The sequence below is a fragment of the Tenrec ecaudatus genome, chromosome X (assembly GCF_050624435.1).
Source record: "Tenrec ecaudatus isolate mTenEca1 chromosome X, mTenEca1.hap1, whole genome shotgun sequence".
NCBI lineage: Eukaryota > Metazoa > Chordata > Mammalia > Afrosoricida > Tenrecidae > Tenrec > Tenrec ecaudatus.
In genome coordinates, this window is record NC_134548.1 from 93,558,763 (window position 1) to 93,568,841 (window position 10,079).

General features: G+C 39.5%; 1 pseudogene; it reads right to left on the reverse strand.

The window, feature by feature from the left end:
• Positions 1-7,933: 7,933 nt before the first annotated feature.
• On the reverse strand, positions 7,934-8,867 carry LOC142433522 (CBY1-interacting BAR domain-containing protein 1 pseudogene; annotated as a pseudogene).
• Positions 8,868-10,079: the final 1,212 nt, after the last annotated feature.

Consider the following 10,079-nt stretch of genomic DNA (forward strand, 5'->3'; position numbering starts at 1 on the left):
TGACAGGAAACCAGAGTAAATACATGAAGGTAGTATATGGCTTTTGATCCAGGGCTGAGGGACATGCAGTTCCCTATACCATGTCATGGCATTTTCAATTTCTTAATTTGTGTATGAATTAGTACATTTTAATAAAAAAGACCAAGTCAGAATAGAAACATTTGAAGTAAGGTGTTGGTGAAGATTATGTACAGTATGATGGACTGCAAAAAAGAACGAGCACATCTGTTTTGGAAGAAGGACAGTCAGGGGAAAAAAAAGAATAACTCTGTCAACAAGATGATTGCCTTGATAACATCAATAAGTTATCCCCGACAAGACTGTAACTTTTTAAGGGCGCTGAAAGCCCCGTCTTTCTCCCATGGAGCAGCTGGCAGTTTCCAAATGCAAACCATGTGGATCGCAGCCCAATGCAAAAAAGCACTACATAACCATGACTCCTGTATTAATAATACCTATTATTAATATTTATGACTTTTAAATTAAAGAATATTTGGAATATATTATGTATAGGCCTGCCCCATTTATATACTTAAATTATAAACTTAATTATACTTAAATTATAATTTTCATTCTTCAGGAAATTACTGGTATTATAGTTATTATTAGTAATATTATTATACCTAGCAAATTTCACTGATATTTACTAACAGAGAACAACACTAAACATTCAGGTGGGGAAAGGAGCCGACTTACCATGCTCACAAGGAAGGAAACCAAGTAGGAAAAAGAGAAAGGAACAGTCGGCCTAGATTCCATATTGGCACACCAAGCCCGGGGGATAATGTCCCTCCATGGAGCTTTTAAAGCACACAGAGGACTGTAGAACCTACAACAACTCAAGATATGTTGTCCCCCTAACTGGAGAGTACTGCAACAGAGGACAATAGTGGGGACACACGGCATGGCGATAGTGTGCTGGAATCCCCTGCAGCTGGACAAACCAAGAAGGGAGCATAACAGATCAGCAATTGGAGGAAAGCCAATCTACAAAGCCCCTAAAGAGTCCCCAAAGTAGACTTTGGGCTAGGAAGGGCAGCCCCCGGAACTTCCCCCAGGACCAGGAGAAATAGAATCATAAAGGCCAGCAGACAGACCTGGAACTATATATGTTTTTTCCCCAATCTTTTGTTTTCTTATTGTTTGACCTAGGACATTGATAGCTTGCCTACTTATATAATACAGACATGGGAAGCAAGCTCGGGGAGAAATCAATTGGGCCAACAGCCTTAGAGGGTCTTCGGGGGAGATGGTAGCAGGGGAAAGGGTGTGGTGAGCAAACAATGCCATAGATGGGAAAAACTAAGGAATTAAAACCAACAAATAGGAGGCTGTAGATATCCTGTGGGTATTAGAGCGACACCAATCTAGCTGAGAGGAAGTACTAAGAGGTAGAAGAAGGAGGAGGGAGCAGGGAGGGAGGGGGAAAAAAAGAGGACCTGATGCAAAGGGCTTAAGTGGAGAGCAAATGCTTTGAAAATGATTAGGGCAAAGAATGTATGGATGTGCTTTATACAATTGATGTATGTATATGTATGGATTGTGATAAGAGTTGTATGAGCCCCTAATAAAATGTAAAAAAAAAAAAAAGAAGGATGAACATGATGGTGGGTCAGGAGGAGGCAAAAGGAAACAGAGGTAAGTTCTAGGAAGCAAAGCTATAGCTAGCGGTATTAACAGAGGTGTGTACTTATGTAAATTCATTAACCCATAAAAATAGAAGTATTGGTCTATATACATATATTTATAAGGCAGTAAACTGAGGCTGCAGATGAGCCTTGGGCCTGAGCTTATACCCTCCCTCAATACAAGAACATTTTGTTCTAACATACTGGCATTTTGTGATGCTCGCCCCCCACCCCCAACACACACACACACACACGTACACACACATGCACACACACGATCGCTGAAGACAAAATGCGTGCATAAGTAAATGTGATGAAGAAAGCAGATGGTGCCTGGCTATTAAAAGGTATAGCATCTGGGGTCTTAAATGCTTGAAGTTATACAAGTGGTCATCCAACAGTGAAGTAACAAGCCCACATGGAAGAAGCACACCAGCCGGTGTGACCATGAGCTATCATTGGGTCCAGGCAATGGGCATCAGAAAATTCATAAAAAAACAACAAATAAACAAGCAAAAATGTGTTGTTGAGAATGAGGCGTGTCAAAGTAGAGACCCAAAGCCCCTCTGTAGATAATGGAATATCCCCCCACAGAGGGGTTGCAGGAAAGGGATGAGTCAATCAGGGTACAGTAGAGCCCCAATGGATTATGCAATATACCTCTGGTTCCTTGAGGCTTCCTCATCCCCTACTATCATGACCCCAGTGCTGCTTCCCATTCTGGACTGGACCAGAACATATACTTGTTATAAGCAAGAGATAAAGCTCATAACACATGGAACCCAGAAACAGGAATGGGAATAGTGAGAGGAGGGGAGGAAAGGGGAAAAGATCTAATAAATGGCACATAAAAACACACACCCCCCAGGAGGAAGAACAACAGAAACCAGAGGGGAATGGCGAGAGTGGTAGGTGTGAGATATGAAAAAAATAGCAATCTATAATCTATCATGGGGGATGGAAGAGAAGAAAATAGAAAGTAGACGTCTAGAAAAGAATGATGGCAATATATGTACAAATATGTCTGACTCAATTCATGGATTTTAACAAGAGCTGTGGGAGGCCCCAATAAAATGATCTTAAAAAAAGAGAATATTTACTAATGTTACCATTTCTGAGATAACCTTTCTCAGGGTCGTTTTTATAGCTTAAATCTTATTGCCTTCTCAATTGGTCAATTAACCCGTTACCTAATTAACATGGAAAGAGTAATAAAATGTTACACAACAAATTAAATACGTTTTCATTTTGGTATCTCTCATATGCCAAGTTTGCTAAGAGAGTTTCAATGGAACTATTAAGGAGCCCGTAAATGATGTGCTTTTAAAGTTTTCAAATATATCAGTATCACTTAATGTATACAATTCAGATTTAAAAGAAATCTCAAGAACTAATGCACAAATGTATGTTTAGATAATATAAAATGTTAGGTGGAAGCACATTTTTATGTTGTGTGATTCACACAATATATTGCAAAGAACAAAGTTTGTAATAAATTAAAGTTAAAAGTGAGAGTTTAAAGGGAGATTTAAAGAGCTAGAGAGGCAAAGAACTGGCTCTACATAACAAACGTATCAAGGAGACACGAGATACCCATGCTTAAGGCATCAAGTGATGCATTTTTTATCTTAAAAATTAAAAGAAAGGAAGCTTACCTCATTTCTTTCTGAGACCATTATATGCATCAAGCTCACTTTGTGAAAGACAATCCCTAAGGCATAGATAAACTGAAGAACTCATGAATAATTTGTCATTGGAAGGAAAGTTGGTGTAACATCTGCCGCTATTGATCCCTTCATATTTTTCAATTTTAAATGTTAAAGTAGAATTAATAGTTTTAATGATTTTATATATTATCAATTTTAATAAATTTTGTATAATCTTGTGTGAATATATGTATAATAAAAAGTATTGGAAAGACACTCAAACTTCCAAGACACTGACTTATCTTTGTATTTAGCATTTTCAGAATAATTTTGGTTTCCAATAAACAGTTCACTTTGACATATGCTCACTTATTTAGACATTCCACTTTATACACGAGCAGTTCTGAGGTCAGTTGAGTAAAAAGAATTTGTCAGTTTTGACAGGAAAGCCATTTTTATATTTATTAAAAATAAAAACACTATATTCCAATTAATTTCATGCTGCCATTTGATAAAGAATGTTGATGAAAAAAAGTAAAGCTAAATGTGGAATCAATTCCAAATTGTCAGGGTAGAATAGAGATTAAAAGATAGGGCATTGCTTACCAAGATTCCTTATTATTACAGAAGCCAAAATCACACTAGTAAAGGAACATGAAAATGAAGCCTTTTTCCATTCAAAGGAAAAAAGATCCTCATTGCAGACTTTCAGATCTTTCTCTCTCAGATATAAATATATATTAACTGGGGCTCTTACATCTCTTATAACAATCCATATAGCAATTGGATGAAGCACATTTGTACATATGTTGCCATCATCCACTTTCAAAACATTTTCTTTCCACTTGAGCCTTGGTATTAGCTCCTCTTTTTCCCCGCCCTCCCCTCCCACCCTAATAAACCATTGATAAATTAAAAGTTATTATTATTTACATATCTTACACCAGCTGCTGTCCTCCTTCACCCAAGTTTCTGTCATTTATTCCCCTGGAAAGGGAGTGGCCTATTCTTCAATCATTGCAATTGATTCCCCTTTCTTCCCCTCCCCCCTCCAACATTCTCCCTACCCCCATAGTATCACTTCTTCATTGCTGTTCCTGAGGGGGTTATCTGTCCTAGATTCTGAGTCTTGAGAGCTCTTATCTGTACCAGTCTACATGCTCCAGTCTAGCCAGATTTGTAAAGTAGAACTGAGGCCCTGATAGTGTGTGTGGAGGGAAATGTTGTGTGTTTCGTCTGTGCTATTCTGCACCCTGACTGACTATCTCTTCCTTGTGACCCTCTTGTGAGGGGATGTCCAATTATTTGCAGATAGGTTTTGGGTTCCCACTCTGACCCCCCTCGTTCACATTGATATGATTGTTATGGGTCTTCTGATGCCTGATACTTGAACCCATTGACTTTGTGATCACAGTCTGGTGTGCTTCTTCCATGTGGGCTTTGTTGTGTCCATGCTAGATGGCTGCTTGTCTAACTTCAAATCTTTAAGACCCCAGACACTATATAACCTGGCACCATCAGCTTTCTTCACCACATTTTCTTATGCACATGTTTGTCTTCAGCAATTGAGCCAGGAAGATGAGAATCACAGAAGGCCAGGTTATTAGATCAAAGTGTTCTTGCAGTGAGGAAGGACTTGAGTGGAGGCCCAATGTCCATCTGATACCATGATAGTTAACCTATAAACATATGTACATAGACCTATATCCCTATCATTATATATTAATATATTTATACATATACATGCCTATATTTATACCTCTATAAATGTTATTTGCCTCCTAGTTCTTTCCTCTATTTCCTTTTGCTTTCCTCCTCTCCCACTGTCATGTACGACATTCATTCTCGACTACATTGCACTTTATCAAACCCCACCAAGCATTCTACACCTTCCTCACCATCAATTTTATATATTTTGTTGTTCTTTTGTCCTGGGTTTGTTGGCTCTCCCCTTCCTTTCCCCCAAACCCCCTCTCCCAGTGTCCTGTGGAACCGCACATCCTATTGTCTTCTCCTATGTATTGTTTATCTTGCCTATCTTATATAGATAGGCATGAAAAATAAATAAATGAAAGGAAAGAGCGAGAGAGAAAAAAAGACTACAAATAGTTCCAGATCTGTCTGATGACCCTTATGTATGTTTTCCGATCTCATAAGATGCCAAGCCCTGCCCTCTGAGTCTGAAGTCTATTTTGTGGACTACTGGGGGCTTCCTTCCTTTGCTCACCTTGCTGCTCTTTTGTGCTCCCTTCGTGTGTAGCCCCTTTGTCAGGGGGGTCAGAGTGGACACAATTCTATCATTGTGTCTCCAGTTCTGTCCTCTGCAGTGCTGTGGGTCAGTTAGGGGCTGTTGTGTCACTTGATGGGGGCCGCCCTAAGGTCCTCTCTGTGCCTTGCCTGCTCCAAGCAGGGGTGTCATCCTCAAGGCTTGGTGGGCCAGAATATGTGATATTCTCTCTCTCTCTCTCTCTCTCTCTCTCTCTCTCTCTCTCTCTCTCTCTCTCTCTCTCTCTCTCTCTCTCTCTCTCTCTCTCTCTCCTTTTCCCAATTAGTTTGCTCCTGTGTGATCTGGGAAAACCCACCACTCTCCCCAAGCTGTATCTTCTGTGCTGTCCTCTCTAGGGCAATTTTCTGGGGAGGGTGGTTGACTTAGTTGGGATTGGGGCCAGTTCCACAGACCTCTCTTTTAGTTTGCTGATTCATCCCAGTATGTTGCCCTCAAGGCTTGGTCTAAAAGGCCTTACTTTCTCCCTTACTGTGGAGATATAAGTCCTGCCCTCTGTGCGAGTGGGTTAGTGCTCTGTTCCCCCACTGTCCACATCCTCTTTTATTTTTTAAAATTTTTTCCCCATCCTTTATAGTTGGCTGCCAAATGCAGCCCTGGGGTGGGTGTGACCCCTGCCAGAGTGCCTGGGCCTCAAGTGGGAATTTATGCATTTAGTGGCTTTATGTCCCTTGTGCTTTTTAAGCTTGCATCAGTGGACTCATGTTGTACTTGTCTGATTGTGCTGGTCTTACTTCACTTACCATAATTTTCTCAAACTCTTCCCATGTAATAATGTGCTTCGTGGGTAGTACTCCATTGTATGTATGGCCCAGTTTTTAATGGTTTTCATCCGTTGATGGAAATTTAGGTTGTTTTTAACTCTTTGCAATTGTGAACTGTACTGGAATGAACATTGCAGCACAGATGTCTGCACGTGGTCTGTTTCTTACCTCTTCGGGATATATGCCAAGGGGGGGTTTGCAGGATCATATGGTAGCTTGATTTCAGTTAGTTTTCGGTATTGCTAAATCAATTTCCATAACAGATGCACATACTTACAGGTCCCCTCCAACACTTGTTGCTTTCTGATTTTTTGAATTGGACTATCTTTGAAGGTGTTAGGTGGTATCTCATAGTTATTTTAATTTCCACTTCCCTCATGGCTAAAAATCAAGAACATTTTCTCATATGTTTATTGGCTACTTTCCTATGTCACCCCTGACTCCTTTCTGCACAGCTATGCATCAGGTATCTAGGCTCTAGCATGGGTGAATATCCTAGGGGCTCTCCAATTGCTGCAAAGTAGTGTCTAATTATATGTTGATATCCACGCTGGAAGGAAGGGAGCTGAGCAGAGGGGGAAAGGAGATTCCTGATGCAATTTCTCTGTTCCTGGCTAGGGAGGAGATACCAAGCTAGAGAATGCAGGAGCAGGGAAACTTGTAGAGTTGAGATCTCCAGAATGAGCCCTTTTGCCGAGCTTTCAAAGGCCCTCCATGAGCCCGATATTTTGGCACCTTTAGACAGCAGTCTGGGGAAAATAGGGTCTCAGATTTTGGGAGGAGGGAGTGGTGGCAGAAGCCATCCCGTTGGACCTGGTAAAGGCTTAGTGGAGCTGATAGACAGATGCAGTGAACTTAGAGCATTTTGGTGTGTCCTCGAATCACTTTGTAAGTGAAAATCACGAAGGGCAGTCTGATCCACAGACCCTAGAACACTTCAGCTCTATTTCTGGCACCCTGCCTCCCACTATTAGACTCCTTACCTCGTAGTTTTCTGATCCAACAGCTGGCACACTGGGGGAAGGGAGGGTGATTCTACGTGGATGCCATCTTGAATAAATCTTTTTTTTTAAGAACAGGAAAAGACTGAGATATATGCATTATGCCTATTTGCAGAACATTGTTATTAGATGTAGTAATTTAAAAAATATCTGATTCTATGATTGTTGAAGGCTAAATTTGTAAATAAAATGATAATACAAATGTTTCAATAACAGTTTAGGGGAAAAATAAATTGTGCCTTAGTTTTCTTTAGAACTTCAGAAAACAAGCTGAATTTAACCAAAATGACTGTGAGGGGAGACTGTTCTACCGATGAAAGCATGAAATCCTGACCTGAAAGCAGCTCAGTGGAACTACTTGATCTTTTGGTATTTGTCATCATTTAAAGCAACCTCTCTTAGGCATGCTATATTTTAAAAATGAAATATTTGGTATTACCTACATTTTGTAAAATGGAACGTACACTAAAAGCATGCATACCACTTGTCAGGATATTAAAATCATGGGCATGAAATAGTTTTTAAAACTTTCATTTTGGGTCAGCATGCATTTATTTGAATTATTTTTGAATTTCCAGTACCATAATATTTTGAGAATCAAGATATCAGGCTAGAATAAAGTTTTACAATGTAGTAATCCTGAATTCTGAGACAATTTAAAATGAAAGTAGAAATGTAAGTCTTTAAAAATTAATTTTTCACTAATGTCTAGTTCTTCATTATCAATATCTATCTGTTGATCCTTTTTTTGAGTCAACGGGTGAATACCTGGCCTGTTACAGATAAACACTTAGCTGACAGTGATCTCTGAAGAGGTGACTTTGAATTTACTCTTCAGTAGCTAAACAAACTGAATAACCTAGTGGATGCAGAGAGTTCTGGAAGCCCCTGAGTTCTTTTTCCTTAACAATCTTTTGTATATTTTGGTAGACAGCAGTGTAGACTCTAATGACTTGCTGCGAAGCAACATTTCAATAGTTGTCAATCATTTTCTCTAGTTGATAAATTGTTGAGGTAACATCCATTGTAACGCCCTGTAATTCAGTTTTTGCCTGTGAAATACTGTCATTCAGGCTGGGTTTCACTGACAGTTCTTATCTATTGGGAAAACAGCTTAACTTTGTGATTTCTTGTTGTTAACCAGGCTTTGATGTCATCCCATTTCAATTTTACAATGGTTCCACAGATTTCAAAGGTTCAACTACTGTGGCTTCAAGTCTTTCAACCTCTGTTTGTTGATAATCCTGAAGCTTGAAAACTCATCCTCAAAGTTTTTCAGGCCCTGATTTAAAATTGGGCTCTCTGTGGAGGCATATACGTTGATTTTATTCAAAAAGACATCCACTTAAAATTGGGCTCTCTGTGGAGGCATATACGTTGATTTTATTCAAAAAGACATCCACTTTATCTCCCAGTGTGGCAGTTTTTCACACATATGCAGCAGAGGTTTGACATATCTCTCCAAAATGCTTCTCCACATTGGTGAAAACATTTTTTAATTGTCTGGTTTGAGCATTCCATCTCTCCAGACTGTGCCTCAACATCTTACCTCACACACAGTTGAAGATGCTCAGTAGTGACCCAACTATAGGGTTCTGAGACATCTTAGATGACACTGGGGAATCTGTTTTCCATGAAACATGGGTTTTACTAGTAGAGAATATCTGCCTTGAGTGGTACGCTCTTTTAAGATCTATCTATGTAGATTCAAATTAAAACCAGAAATTTGAGAGATTAGAATAGTAAATTTAGGGGCCAGGGAAATTATGTTGAGTTATTAACAGCAAGATCAGCAGTTCAAAACCAACAGGTGTTTGCTAAGAGAAATACCAGACTTTCTATTCCCATAAACAGTTACAATCTTGGAAACCCACAAGAGCAAGGAAGTTCTACTCTGTCCTGTAGGGTTGCTATAAATCAGAATTGACTCCATGGCAATGAGTTTGTTTTGTTAGTTGGGTAAGTGTAATAAACTTTATGTCAACTTGACTTTGCTAGGATTTTCAATGGTTGGTAGGTGAGCCTTCCTGTAGTGTCATCTAAGATAATTTAAATAACTCCATTAAAGAAACTGCTGAGTAAGAGAATTGCAACCGATATGACCCAACCACATCAAGGCAAAAGGCTAAGGGAGCGCAGCACAACATGAAGGGGAGCAGAACAAGTAAGTACTGAAGGAATACAAAAAACAGACTTTGGGGCCAGGGCATGGCATCCCATCAGAATTGACCAGAAAACATTCCTAGAAGTCAACAAACAGACCTTGAAAGATTTACAGGCTTTTCTTTTTTTTGTCCTTGGTTTTGTTGTGCTGTTGTTTTCTTTTCTTTTGTTGCTTTCTTTTGCTCTATCAAATTTTCTGTATATATTATTATCTTTGCAGGTCTATCTAGGTAAGATAGGCAGGATAAGCAATATGGAGGAGAAAACAAAAGAACCGACAATTCCACAACAAGTGATCCAAAATCGATGGCGAGGAGGGGATAGGAGGCCTGGTAGGGCTTGATCAAGGGCAATGTAACCGAGAGGAATTACTAAAACCCAAGTGAACGCTGAACATGGTAGTGGGACAAGAGGAAAGTAAAAGGAAACAGAAGAAAAAAGTAGGAGGCAAAGGGCATTTATAGAGGTCTAAATACAGGCATGTACATGTAGACATATATTTATAGATGACTATGGGTAAGGTAGCAGATGGACATTGGACCTCAAGTCTCCCTCAATGCAAGAACACTTTGTTTGAATAAACTGGCATTCCA